Source organism: Phyllostomus discolor, chromosome 7, assembly GCF_004126475.2.
Source record: "Phyllostomus discolor isolate MPI-MPIP mPhyDis1 chromosome 7, mPhyDis1.pri.v3, whole genome shotgun sequence".
Lineage (NCBI taxonomy): Eukaryota > Metazoa > Chordata > Mammalia > Chiroptera > Phyllostomidae > Phyllostomus > Phyllostomus discolor.
The window spans coordinates 45,862,780-45,877,977 of NC_040909.2; positions in this window are offsets into that span (position 1 = coordinate 45,862,780).

The window sequence follows — 15,198 nt, forward strand, 5'->3', positions numbered from 1 at the left end:
ATTGCCAAAGTCTATAATCCTAGAATTATTTGCCTTTCAGGATTGTCAAGTAGATAATTATATTAAAAGTACCACCTCTTTTATCTATCAGAGTTGAGTGATGCTCATTTAACCTGAATCTTTTACCAAATGCACAGAGCATTTTATATGTTTAAAAGGAGGGAGAACACTTTGAGAAGTATTTTATTGTCCTTAGCTCTTTAAAATCAGTTCATTTGTTAAAGGTATCTCAAGAGACATATTTCACTAAATAATTTCTGAGTGTAATGCTCAAAATATTAGATACTCAAGGGGCTCAGAAAATCAAATGTGTTTTTCTGTTCTAGAGCTAACATCCATCAACACCAAAGTTATCACTATTGTTTGAACTAAAGTCATCGCAACTAAAAATTAAAGTTAAACATCAAATTATCTTGGTCGGGACAGTTCAATCTTTAACAACTCAACATTAGAATTCCATTCTAAGTAGAAACAATACTTCTAGACAAGTCATTACACCTTAATAAGAATCATAATCCTGCTTTTTGAAGTAAGTCTTGCTTATCTGCCATGCCCACTTCTTACAGCTTTGGGAGAGGAAGCTAATTGAAATGACATATGAAAAATACTTGATATTTTTCCAATACTCCTCCCATGCCCTGAGCTCTCTGAAGATCACCCAGACCTTGATAACTAGCCTTTCTCTACTGCCCATTACATGAGAAGAAAACAAATCTACTGTTAAACAAATATGGCTTGCTTCTAGTTTGGCAAATTTAGAGATCTCAAGCCATAAGCAAGTTGAATCTTTTGCAAAGAGACTGAAAAAAGTAGAAAAATTAAGAATTTGTGCCTGTCTTTAACTTGCTTTCTATTGCTAAATGGATAAATGCCCTTTGCCTGACTATTTCCTTTTCATCTCTCAGGTCACAACTAGGAAGTCACTCCCTTCAGGTACCTTCTTTGATACATATGTCAAACCCCACCCCTCACAGCAACCTAAGCTCCCTGTAGCGCCCCTTTCATAGGGTTTACCTGTCTGCACTGTAATTGCCTGTTTTGTTATCTATCTCCCCACTGGACACCAAATTAGTGAGGCAGAGGACATGTCTTACCTGATCCCCACATGTCATCAGTACCTAATACTGACTTAGTCCATCCCACTCCAGTGAGACCGCCATAGAAGAATATCACAGACTGGGTGGCCTATAAACAGCAGAAATTTATTTCTCATAGTTCTAGAGGTTAGAAGTCCAAGATCAAGGCACCGTAAGACTCAGTGTCTGGTGAGAGCCCTCTTCCTGGTTCACAGACAGCCATCTTTTTACTGTGTCTTCACATGACTGAAAGAGCAAAGGAGTTCCCTAAAATCCTTTTTATAAGAACATTAATCCCATTTATGAGGGTTTCACATTTATGACATAATTACCTCCAAAAGGCCTTACCTCCTAATACTATCACACTGGAGATTAAGAATGTCAGCATTTGAATTTGGGAGAGACATAAATATTCAGGCCATTGCCACACCCAAGATATGTTTGTAGAACAGAATAGCATGAAAAAAGTTGAATGGGATGGCAGAGCAAGGAATGCCAAGCCATGGAACAGAATGGGATTACTCTGAACCCCTAGATAACCCTCTCAGCAATTTTACTCCCCAGAAATGAACATTTTAACTTATGAAGACTACCATGGGCAAAGTAGCTGCATCAGAATCAGCTAACAATAGGTAAGACATCTGATTACATTAGACTTGAAGTAATGATGTGATCAACCATGCAACACAGAAAACAAACAAGTTTAAGAGCAACATTCCTCCTGCCAGAGATGGTTGATTATGAACATGACAGGAATAATAAGCAATAGATCAGTTTCTTTGCTTTACTCAGATAACTGGGCATTCATTTCCTTTATATCAAACACATGTCTCATAGACCTCACCGTATGCATACATCCAAAGAATACACAACTTGGTACCCTCATGCAGTTTTACCTTTCCCAAAGAACTGTACATCAGCCTGTCATTCAACCTAGATGGAGAATCATTCATGCATTCTACAAGTATTTACTAGTTTGTATGATGTTAGAGGTCCATGAGAAACCTGTATACTAGTCATATTGTGCAGTCCTGCTAATAGGGGCATGGAGAAGAACAAATGGAACACCAAGCATCTGACTCAAAAACAGCACTCTCAAAGTGTTAGCTGATACCATTACACCAAAATGAGTCAGATATGTATCCTGTTCTCCAGGAGCTTCCAGTCAAGAATGTAAAGTGTGCAGAGAGAAAGTAAAACACATGAGACAATCATCAGTGCAGATCAAGGAAACTGAACCTGGGAAGAAGATAACTGTTTCCAGGCAGGAAAACTGCATCATAACTTCTCATTTGCCATGTGAAACATCTCTGAGACAATGTCATATTTAAAGATAAGTGCCAGCTTGGGGCTGCCAAATCAAAGGTTAAATTAAGAATCTGAGACCAAAATTAATCATTGTGAATCTCCACATTCAGCACAAAGTCTATCACGATGCAGATGCATGACATAATGCACATGTCACATTCTGACGTTCATTAAACAGCTACAGATGCAGCAAACCTAGCCTAACTACAGTTTGGTTAATCCACTCTTATTAAGGACCTATTTGTGTGCCTGACTTTGTGTGTAAAACTCTCTGCCCTTCAGAATTAGTACTCTTATAAGGAAGAAGATTCCCCAGCAGATTGAGAGGGACAAGATAAATCAGGATGGTCAGCTTAGAAATGTAGCTGCCTCATCCAGCTTTGCAGCAACATCCTCAACTCTCCTCAAAAGAAGAGTTCTAATCAATAACAGCAGGGCACACTGTGGACTCAAAGACAAGGTGGGGCTTTAAACACTAGCCCATGGGATTAGGCCCCTTAGGCTTTTTATGTACGTGGGTTTAAGACTTATTTCAACAGAAGATGGAAAGGTATTGCTCTATTTTCATGCTCCTCAGCATGTAACTGCTTATGCATTACTAAAATATAACATTTCTAATTGCATGACAAAAATATTCCATACAGCAACTGCTCTTAATAATATACTTACAGTTGGCCATTTCATTACCTAATAATTACCAGATCATTAGAGCAAGTAATATATTCTTGTGGGATAAACTTACGGTAGTAATTTCAGAGAAAATAGGAAAGCTCCCTTAAAGTCACCAGTAGGCAATGTGTAGAATAAGCTGTTGAAGGAAGTGAATATAAATGTTCTTTTTAAAGTAAATAGCAGTACAATCAAATTTATAGCTGATTCTGGATCATGAAGTCCAAAGGGAAATGGCTGGAAGGATCTGGTCCAAGCCTCTCATTTTACAGATAAGGACTTGAACTTAGCAAAGTTGAGTGAGCACAACAGGCTGACAGAGTTACTGTAGGTAGAACCAGCTCTACAATGGGTTGCTCACCCCTTGTTGCAAAGCTCCTCTTTTTCCAATCAGAGAATCCTCTAAGTGCAACATAGATTTTCTTAAATCTCAATTAAAATATTGAGGAAATGCAGAGAGTTAGTTAATTAGTTACTTAATTAGACTTTCTAATTAAGCTGGGTTTGGACTCAAAACTAATCTTTCTGACTCACAATTTTACAGTGGCTGAAGAATCCAGATTTAACAAGTCCAGCCTCCTACTCCAGTTCCAGGCAGCACCTCAGCCTAAACACATTGCCACCACTCCACCTGGCTCATTCCTCCTCATCCTTCAGATGGCAATCTAAACACCCCTTTCTCAGCCAGGCTCTTCCTACGCTTTCAACAAGGTAAGCTTCTCCCAACTCTCTGCCTCCCAAAGTGAAATTAGGACATATTTATTAGCATTCACTTAGCATTAGTTTTCCCCCACTAGACAGTTCTCCAACTTCGCCATGCATCAGAAACCCCTGGAAGGCTTGTTAAAATACACATTGCTGGGCACCATCCCTAGTGTTGCTGATTCTAATATGGTATAAGGTCTGAGAATTAGCATTTCTAGTAAGCTCCTACGTGATGCTAATGGTCCAGAGACCACTTTATATTTTTAATAGTTTATTTTTTACTGTATTTTTTCCATAACCATTTACCCCCTTTACACCGTCTTCTACTTCCACCTGCACCCTTCCCCCCACACATTACCACACTGTTGCCTGTGTTCATGAGTCCTTTTTGTGTTTTTGCTCCATCCCTCCACCCTCCAACTCACCCCACTCTGCCACCCCCTACCACCAGAGCTGTCAGCTTGCTCTCAATCTGTGAATCTGCAGAGACCACAGAAGCCACAAAGCTAGATTGTAAGACCCGTGAAGTCAGGGGCCAGGTCTGTCGTCTTCATTGTTCTATCCCTAGTGCCTGGCATAGTACCTGGCACATGGTAGGTTCTCAAAAATATTAATAAATAAACAGTTTTCTTCTCTGGGGCAAAACATTATGGCTCCAAAAATCTACAGTATAACATTAGAGGAATATTTCTGAAGGGTACATAGGAACTCAGTAGTATCATAGTAATTCTTCTGTTTAAGTTTAAATTTTTCCCAAATAAAATATACATTTATGTGTGTGTGTATATATATGTATGTATATATGTATATATATGTATGTGTATACGCACACATATATGCACACATACATATATACTATGTGTCTGTCAAACAACAACATTACAAGGGTGAATCAGGCATGACTTTAACATATAAGTTGGCTATTTCTTTTTAAATCAGTTTCTAACAGAAATTGACTAGAAATTGATACCCTTTCCTGCTCCTCTTGCTGGAGAAAACAGCCTGCAGCCAAGTGCTGGATAATTGAGCATTCAGGGTTGGCTGGCTTCTGGTAAATAGCTGCATCAGTCCTTTACCTGTAATTGTGGCAGACCTTTCCATCTTCAACTCCCCGGGACCAAATGAAGAACAGATGTGCACAAGGATGATGCTTTCCACTATTCAATGTGAGCATCCTAATCACCAGCAAATTACTTCCTGAGTGCCCTTTGCATAGGGCTTGTCCTATGGAAAAGCTGAGATAGCAACAACCTGTTGGGTGATTTGCAGGCTCTAGGAAGGCTTCTTGGTTCCAAAATACCCCCACCCCATCCTACCACTGGGGCTGGGATTTTCACCAGGAGCAAAACGACCTTCTGCTTTCAAGCCTTGCCTCTCCACAAGACCTCTATGAAAATGCCACTGTGGCAGCACTTTTAAATGTTATCCATAACTTTGGCTCCAGATGGAATTAATTTATCAGGCTACTTTCTAGTATGACAATCAGCCTAAGGAGCCATGAAGAAGCTATTTGGAAAAGGGGATTGCAAGAAGCAGGTCTGGGTGTGGAAATTAAGGAAAGGGGACATACATGGGAACTAGGTTCCTGGGGGAGAGACCTGCAAAAGGTCGTGGAAGGGAGAAAGTAGCCACATGATTGACAGCTATTTGTTGGCCAGCCCTGGGACCCACCATGTATTTTCAGTGAATCTCCTATTCAGAAAGGCTGTGATCCTTGCTGTCTTGGTTCATTTAGACTGCTATAACAAAATACCAGAGACTGGGTGCCTTCTAAACAACAGAAGCTGATTGCTCACAATTCTGGAGACTGGAAGTCTGAGAACAGGGTGGCAGCATGGTCTGGTTCTCTATCTGATGAAAACCTGCCTCCCAGTTCATAAATGACCTCTCTATATCGCCCCCATGGCAGGAGGAGCAAGAGGGCTCTCTGGGCTTTGTTTTGAAAGGTCATTCATTGATCCCATTCATGAGGGCTTCACCCTCATGTCCCAATCACTTCCTAAGGGCCCCCTCTCCAAATACTATCACCTTGGGTTTTAAGTTTCAACATATGAATTTTGAGGGGACACAAATTCAGATCATAGCATTTCCCTTCAACTCAGACAGAAACCAAAGTCCAGAGATATTAATAAATGTAAGTATAGCATGCCAATGGCTGTACTAAGTACTTCACTAATGTCCATGCATTTAACACTGTGCAGGTGCTACATTATTTCATTAGACCCTCTTTAACAACCTGTGAGGTAGCTGTTATTGTCCCCTTTTTATAGCTGAGAAACTGAGGCTTCATGCAGTGATTTCTCAAAGTTCCCACATTAGTTAAGAGGCAAAGCTGGAGTCGAAACCTAGAGCTACCTAGAAAAAAATTTGTCAGTATAGATAATGGTAAGAACATAACGTGTCCAAATTAACATGGAAGCCTGTCTCCTTCCGGCTGTAGGTCCTTTAGGAAGTCATTAACCATTGCCAAGCTTCAGCTCCCTGGCATAAAAACTTGAGCTCCTTCTCCAGAGTAAGCACTACTTTAGTGTGAGCAATTATTAACAATGTTGTTGTTATTGTTGTTGTTTTTGTGCCTAAAATTACTTCCTTTTAAAATCCTGCTATGTGCATCAATATAGGCAGAACTTGAGGGCACTACGCTAGGTTAATAAGTCAAATGGAGAAAGACAAATAGCCTATATCACTTATATGCAGAACCTGAAAAAGCCAAACACAAAAACAGAGAGGAGAGTAGGGGTTACCAGAGGCTAGGAGAGGGAAATCGGGGTGTGTTGATTAAAGAGTACAGACTTTCCATTATGAGATGGGTAAGTTCAGGGGCTCTAATATACAGTATGGTGATTATAGTTAATAATACTGTATTACATACTTGAAAGTTGCTAAAAGAGATCTTAAATATCCTCTCCACACAAAAAAAGAAAGAAATAATAATTATGTGACATGATAGAGTTATTAGATAACCTATGGTGGTAATAATTTTATATATAAACCTACCAAGTTGACACGTTGTACACCTTCAACTTACATAATGTTATATGTCAATTATATCAGTAAAGGTGAAAAAATCTTCCTTTCCACTTCACTCATTCATTCATTTTATTCAAAAATTTATTTCCATCCTAGAAATGGAGAGTGATAAACAAGGAAGAAAAAGCCTGTGACCTCAGGGGAAATGGTGGAGTAAACAGTTAGTGGACACATATAAATAGGTAAAACAAGATCATTACAGGTGGTGATGCACAAAAATGAATGTAGAAAATAAAGTCCAGACAAAAGTAAAATTACAGAGGTCAGTTAGGACATGTTACAATAGCCAGATGAGATGGTGATGACACTAACCAGAGAAACAAGGGCGGAGATGATAAAATGGAAAAGCCTGCGATGCATTAAGCCCAAATGACTTGAATTGATATGGTAAATGAGATAAAGGGAAAAATTCAATTTGGGCCTAGAACCTAGCATGATGCTTTAAGAGACTAGATAAGGAAGACACACAGAAAAGAAGATTAGGGAAGGAAACAACTAGAACTTTGTTTTGTACATATAAGTTTGAGATTTCTATGAAATGTTTAAGTTCAGATGCCATGTAGAATATTAGATACAAAAATCTAGAGCTAAGGGAGAAGTCTGGGTCAAAATATGCACATGCAAATCATCAGAATTCATGTTTGCAAAGCCATATGACTAGGTGAGAACTTCTAGAGAGAGGGTGTAGACAGAGATGTGAAAAGGACTCAGGACCAAACCCTGAGGAGAGAAAGCCAGCAAAGGAGAATAAAAAAGAATGGCCTAAAGAAAGCAGCATAGCAGAGGCCAAAACAATAATAATTCAGGAGAGAGGAAAATCAAGGATGCTGAGAAGTCATCAAGATGAAGACAGAAAAGGGCCACATGGTACTTTTGCCATGTGGAAGTTGTTGAAGACAAGCCCAGTTTCATTGGCTTAGTGAACATGGCAGCCTAGTTAGAGGTGGCTGAAGGGACAACAGCAGGTAAGGAATAGGAAACAGCAAGTGTGGAATAACTCAAAACATTTGCAGTGAGGCCTTAGCTGGTGTAGCTCAGTGGATTGAGTACAGGTCTATGAACCAAGGGGTCACCAGTTTGATTCCCAGTCAGAGCACGTGCCTGGGTTCTGGGCGAGGTGTCCAGTAGGGGATATGTGAGAGACAACCATGTACTTGTGTCTCTCTCCCTCTCCTTCCTTTCCCTCTCTCTAAAAATAAATAAATAAAATCTAAAAAAAAAATTGCAGTGAAAGAAGGAAGAGGAATATGGTGGCAGCTAGAGGAGGACATGGCATCAAAGGAGGGCTGTTTATTTTTAAGATGAACTAGAGCTCATTCATATGCTATAATCGACAAGCTAGAAAAGAGAAAAATGATGCAGGAGAGAGAAGTGCTAGAACAAAGACCTTGTAAAGCCCCTAGAGCACTCAGAGAGAGGTTGGTCTTTGGTAGCAGTGGGAACACTCATTCCAGGGAAGCACAGTGAGACTTCAACAACATTAAATGGACAACAATGCGGGTAGGTTTGAGGGGCTGGGTAATGAATGGGACAATAAGGGCCTCCAATGGTTTTTGTTTAAATTCTTAGTTTTGACATTCTGAGATGTGATAACTATATAACCTAAGATCATAAAACACAAAAGCAGAATTATTTTTCCCATTGGTAAAAGACCTGAAAGCTTCAATAATCCAAATCCCTCCTTTCATAGAAGAGATCCAAAGGAGCTGATTTGCTCAGGACACAAAGCTTCTAGGTAACAATGAGGAGGCAATGAGCCAATTTACCAAAATCTTAATCTTTTTGCAAAATAAGCAGCTGTTCCATACTCTGCCTTGTACTTTCATAGACTGTAAAGTTCTCTCAGTACATTTCAAACAGATAACATTCCAACTTATATTAGTTCATTTTTTCTACTTTCCTGCTATAGATCAAGTTAGAGGGAATTAACTTTTGTACATAAATGCACCAAACTACACAGCTGTGATAAGTGTAGATAGAAACACAAAAGCAGCCAACCTGCAGAAAGTCTGAATTAAGGCTCCCAGGACACCACTGCAATAAAGGGTAATTTGGTGTTTGTAGAGCTATCCAGATTAACACATTACCACTGTGCATTTTCCCCATCACATAAACCTCCACAGGCTCCTTAGAATGTTTGGCTTAAGGTATAAAATAGATTGGAAACATAAGCCAATGTGAAAAGAGGAAGTTTGACATCAGAAAAAAAATGTCTCAATCTTTTTTGAATTTGGGAACATTTTCCAACAGTAACAAAGCAAACCAGCAAGCTTACCAGCAGAAGCTAAAGTGAGGAGTTTGGCTACTTTGTACCTAGTTTCTGTCATGGTACCTGGCAGAGAGCCTTCTACATTTTGAGAAGAGCTCAAAAATATTTACTGTTATGCTGAATGGGGGAGGGGGGGGAAGCCAATCTCAAGAAGTTACATACAGCATGGCTCTATTGATATAACATTCTCAAAATGACAAAATCGTAGAGATGGAGAAAATAGTCGTTGTAGCAGGGCTTATGGATGAGGAGTGGGATGCAACATAGAAGGTAGGTCCAAGATGACATCATAAGAGGATGTGTAGCTCACCCCCTCCCATGAACACACTGAATGCACACCTATATTTAGAACAATTCCTCCTGAGAGACACCTGAAAGATGACTGAGCAGTTTCTACACAACTAAGAAGTGAGAAACCACATAGAGAAGATTGGGAAACCATGGAAGCCCCCCCACCCCAGAATCTGAGGGAACTCATCAGAATCAGAGGAGCTGGTGAATGCCATTGTTTACATTCCCCCTACCCTTGGATAGCATGGGTAGGAACTCTAGCCAAGTATTCTGGCCAACCTGCAAGGCTACAGTAGTGTGTCCCAAGCCACACCCCTAAAGCTAGCTCCAGTAAGAACAAGAAAGTGCTATAGGAGGCATGCACAGGGTCCTCCCACCAGAGCTAGATCCAGCAGGCCCAACAGAGTACTTAGGCTCACCCACACTGGGCCACAGCTGCACACACCCACTGGGCTGCCTTGCCTAGACAAAAAGCAAAACCACAAGAGAGCCACAGCATACATGCTGGAGAACTCCACCTGGAGTGAGAGGAAATTGAGGTGCTACAGTGACTGCACCCTTGGGATAGTCCAGCTCAGACTAGCCTTTCGCAGCAGTCAATAAAAAAATAGGGCAAGCCATGCACATATAGGAACTCCCACAGAGAGTAAGAAGGAGAGGGCAGAGTGCTGCAGTGGCATGTGCCTCCACAGGACCTCCTGCCCAGGCCAGCAATAGACAATCAAAACAATACGGCGAGCCATACACCCCCCCGCCCCAGGCAGTTGCACCCAGATCAAGGACAGAATCAGCAAAGCTCTACAAAACAATTCTACAGGGCTGCTCAACCTGGTGCAGAGGGGCAGGGAAGCCCACACACCAGGTTGCCCTGACCCAAACCTGCTCCTTCCAGTCAGGTGGCACCCTGAGCACCATATGCAACCACCCTGACAAACCATGTGGCATACAATCTATACAGAGTCACTTTTATACAAGACCACTTTTTCAAGATTGAGAGAGACAACTATTAACTAATTTACAGGAACAAACACAGAAAGTCAAACAAAATGGGGAAACAGAAAAGTATGCCCAAAATTAAGGAATCATAAAAACCCCCAAACCAGAGAAAAAGTCTAATGAAAGAGAGATAAGTAATTTGCCTGACAAAGAATTCAAGAAATAGTCATAAGGATACTCAACAAACTTAAGAGTAGAATAAAAAAACAAAAATCTCTTCAACCAAGAGTTAGAAAATAAAATAAAGAACCAATCAGAGATAAAGACTACAATAATTGAAATGAAGGCAATGTCAAAAGTAATCAACAGCATATTAGTTAATACAGAAGAATGGATTAGATATCTGGAAGACAAAAGACTGAAAATCACCTAAGCAGAAGAGAAAAATGAAAAAAAAATTAATTAGGATAGTATAAGAGACCTCTGGGATAACATCAAGTGCTCTAATCCTTACTACAGGGATTCCAGAAGGAGAAGAGAGAGAGAGAGAAGTGGGCAGAAAGTATATTTGAAGAAGTAAAGGCTGAAAACTTTTCTAATCTGGAGAAGAAAACAGACATCGAAGTCCAGGAAGAACAGTAAGTTCCAAACAAGACCAACCAAAAAAGACCCACATAAAGACAGCATGGAGAGACTTCCGGCAAGATGGAGGAATAGGTGGACGCACCGTACCTCCTCGCACAACCAAGATTAGAACAACAATAATTTACAGACAGAATAACACTCAGAATTGACAGAGGATATATCTGAATGGAAGTCGGACAGCCAAGAAGTTGAAGTAGACCCGTACATCCAGACTGGTAGGAGACAACGAGCCGGGCGGGCGCGGGGCTGGCGCAGGTCGGCGGCGTGCGGAGGTCAGGGAAAATTTGGCGCGAAATCGGCACGACAGCCATCCGGGGCGCGAGAACGCAGCAGTGATCCCTGAGTATGCAAGCTGCGGCTGGCGGACCCAGTGAGGCAGCGATTGTGGACCAGGGCAGAGCTTGCAGCCCAGGATCCCAGAGAAGGGTCTGAGTCCAGGAGAATGGAACTACCGCCATTGTTCCCTCCCGTCCCTGCTCCTGCCCCCACATATAACGTCACAATCTAGCGACTGGGGTGCCCAGCCCCGGTGAACACCTAAGGCTCTGCCCCCCACCGTAACAAGAGCAACCAGACCGGAAAAAAAAAAAAAAAAAAAAAGGAGAGACAGGGGAAAAACATGTTTTCAACAGAGCAGATCGGTCCCCCAGGACTCATCCTTTTGAGCGACCAAGAAATAGCCAATCTATCAGATGCACAGTTCAAAACACTGGTGATCAGAAAGCTCATGGAACTGATTGATTTTGGCGCAAATTAGAAGAAAGGATATAGGTTACCATAAAAGAGATGCAGGAAGATATATGGAGGAGAGCCAATAGTGAAAGGAAGGAATCTGAGTCTCAAAACAATACAGTGGACCAGAAGGAAAATAGAATCAACCAAGCAGGAAAGAATAGAGAAATAAGAATTCAAAAAATCGAGGAAAAGATTAAGAGCATCCAGGACATGTTTAAACGTTCCAATATCCGAATTATAGGGGTACCAGAATGGGAAGGGGAAAAGCAACAAATTGAGCACATATTTGAACAAATAATAAAGGAGAACTTCCCCAATCTGGCAAAGGGAACAGTCTTCCAAGAAATCCAAGAAGCTCAGAGAGCCCCAAAGAAGTTGGACCCAAGAAGAAACACACCAAGGCACACCATAATTACATTAGCCAAGGTAAAAATGAAGGAGAGAATCCTAGAAGCAGCAAGAGATAAGGGGACAGTAACCTACAAAGGAGTTCCCATCAGAATGTCAGCTGATTTCTCCAAAGGGACCTTACAGGCAAGAAGGGGCTGGAAAGAAATATTCCAAGTCATGAAAGACAAGGACCTACATCCCATATTGCTCTATCCAGCAAAGCTCTCATTTAGAATGGAAGGGAAGATAAAGTGCTATTCAGATAAGGTCAAGTTAAAGGAGTTCATCATCACCAAGCCCTTATTTTATGAAATGCTAAAGGGACTTATCTAAGAAAAGAAGATAAAGAAAAGACATGTATAGTAAAAGGACAGCAAACTCACAATTATGAACAACCACACCTAAAGCAAAACCAAAAGAAACTAAGTAAACAACTAGAACAGGAACAGAACCACAGAAATGGAGGGCACATGGAGGGCTAGCAGCAGGGGGGTGGGAGGAGGAGAGAGGGGGAAAAGATATAGAGAATAAGTAGCATAGAATGTAGGTTGAAAATAGGGGGAGAGCAAGAATAGTATGGGAAATGTAGAAGCTAAAGAACTCATAAGTATGACACATGGACATGAACTAAAGGGGGGGAACGTGGGTGGGAGAGTGGGTACAGGGTGGAGGGGAGAGAAGGGGGGAAATGGGACAACTCTAATAGCATAATCAATAAAATATATTTTTTAAAAAAGACAGCATAGAGAAAAGGAAACCCTAGTACAGGGTTGGTGGAACACAGACTGATGCAGCCACTGTGAAAAACAGTATGGAATTTCCTCTAGAAAACTAAAAATGAAACTGCCCTTTGACCCAGCAATTCCACTGCCTGGATTGTTCCCTAAGAATCCAGAAACACCAATTCAAAAGAACCTATATACACCAATATTCATAGCAGCACAATTTATAATAGCCAAGTACTGGAAGCAGCCTAAGTGCCCATCAGTAAATGAGTGGATCAAAAAACTATGGTACATTTACATGATGGAATACTACACAGCAGAGAGAAAGAAGGAGCTCCTACCCTTCATGAAAGCATTGATGGACCTGGATAACATTATGCTAAGTGAAATAAGTCAGTCAGTGAAAGACAAATACCATATGATCTCACCTATAAGTAGAACCTAATCAACAAAACAAACAAGCAAGCAAAATATGACCAGAGACATTGAAATTAAGAACAAACTGACAGTAATCAGAGGGGAAATGGGAGGGGATAATGAGGGGGAAAGAGAGAAGGGTTGTCAGGAACATGTGTAAAAGACACATGGACAAAGCCAAAGGGAGGTAGGATCAAGGGTTGGAAGTGGGAATAACTGGGGTGGAGGGGGGGAGGTACAGGGGAGGATGGAAACGAGTGTACTTGAACAACAATAAAAAGTATCTATCACTTCAAAAAATTTTAATAAAAATAAATTTTTTTAAAAAATGGCAAAAGTTGGGAGAAACAGACAATCTTGAAGGCAGCAAGACAGAAACAAAAAGTCACATACAGGGGAAACCTTATAGGCCTATCAGCTGATTTCTCAACTCTACAGGCCATAACAGAGTGGCAGGAAAATTTGAAGTTCTTGAAGAAAGGAACCTACAATCTAGAATGTTATACCCAGCAAGGTAATCATTCAGAACTGAAAGAGAGAGAAAGAGTTTCCCAGACCAGTAAAAACTAAATGAATTCACCACCACTAAACAGGCATCACAAAAAATGTTGAAATGTTTTCTGTATGCAGAAAAGGCCATAAGCAGAAATAAGAAAAAAATAAGAAAAATATTGATGTAAAGGCAAATATACAATAAAGACAGTGAATCAACCACTTGAAAAGCTAACATGAAAGTAGCAAAAACAAAAGTAGAAAAATTAACTGCAACTAATACAATAAATAGTCAGGGGAAACATAAAACAAAATGATATAAAACATGATGTCAAAAACAAGGAGTTGAGGGGAAGTAAAATTTCAGTGCTTTTAAAGTTTGAACTCAAACACCTATCAGCTTCAAATAACTGCTATAGATATAGTTAGCTATATATATAAACAACATGGTAGCCACAAACCAAAAACCTACTAAAATAGAAAGGAACCCAAACAAAACACTAAAGAAAACCAGTAAATCAAAAGGAAAGAGATCAAGAAAAGAAAAAAGGAACAGAGAAGAACAAAACCTACCAAAAATAATTGACTGAATAACAGTAGTATGTACCTGTTGGGAACTTCCCTGCCTGGTTTCAGAAGCTATACCCGCCCCCCATGGCTAAGGCTGAGTGAAAGACCTTGGGACCATAAGCCACTAAGGAGACAAAGCTTATTTTCCTCACAGGGGTGCTGCCCTGCCCCCTTTACTTCACCCTGCTTGGCCCTGGGTGGATGACTGGTTAGCCAATGACAGGTAAGATTACTCAAGGGAGGGATGACCTAAGACATGCATGGTCACAACAGGGCCCTCAAGGAAGGACTTGGGGGACTACAAGAAAAAAGGGGTAATGGACCCTCACCCCTCAGCTTGGAAAGCCTGAGTCCTCATTCTGCCTTAAGAAGTCTCCTAATCTCTTGGCTGCCTTACTTCCTCAGCCTGACTTAAGCCTGAAACAATGCCAGAAGGAGGTGCAGCTCTAAGCAGGAATGGGTGGTCCCTGGGGTGATCAGATCTAAGAAAGAATGCATAAAATCCTGTGAAACCTGTTTTGCTACTAATGCTCTCAATTTTCTGATAAGGGTCAAAGCATGAAATGAGTTTGTTTCCCAAAGTTTTATAACTCTTAGCTAACTAACCCTGACTCAGAATAAGCCCTCAAAGTTCTTTGAATGTTATCTATTGTTTGATCATTATTTCCTGACAATCACTGATGAGCTTTACCTATATTCCTATGCAAATTGAACCCAATAAAAGCCCATTGAAGAACAGGCTCAAGGCCCTCCTCCTTTGAGAGATTGGCTACCTTTCCTCCCCAAGCAGATCACATCTTGGTAGATTTATTCTCATCTGCAACAGCCAGGGAGGTTCTGCTGGACAAAGTTCCCCCACATATATCTACCAATAATTATTTTAATGGTAAATGGTCTAAATGCTTCAATCAAAAGACAGGGTGACAGAATGGATAAAAAT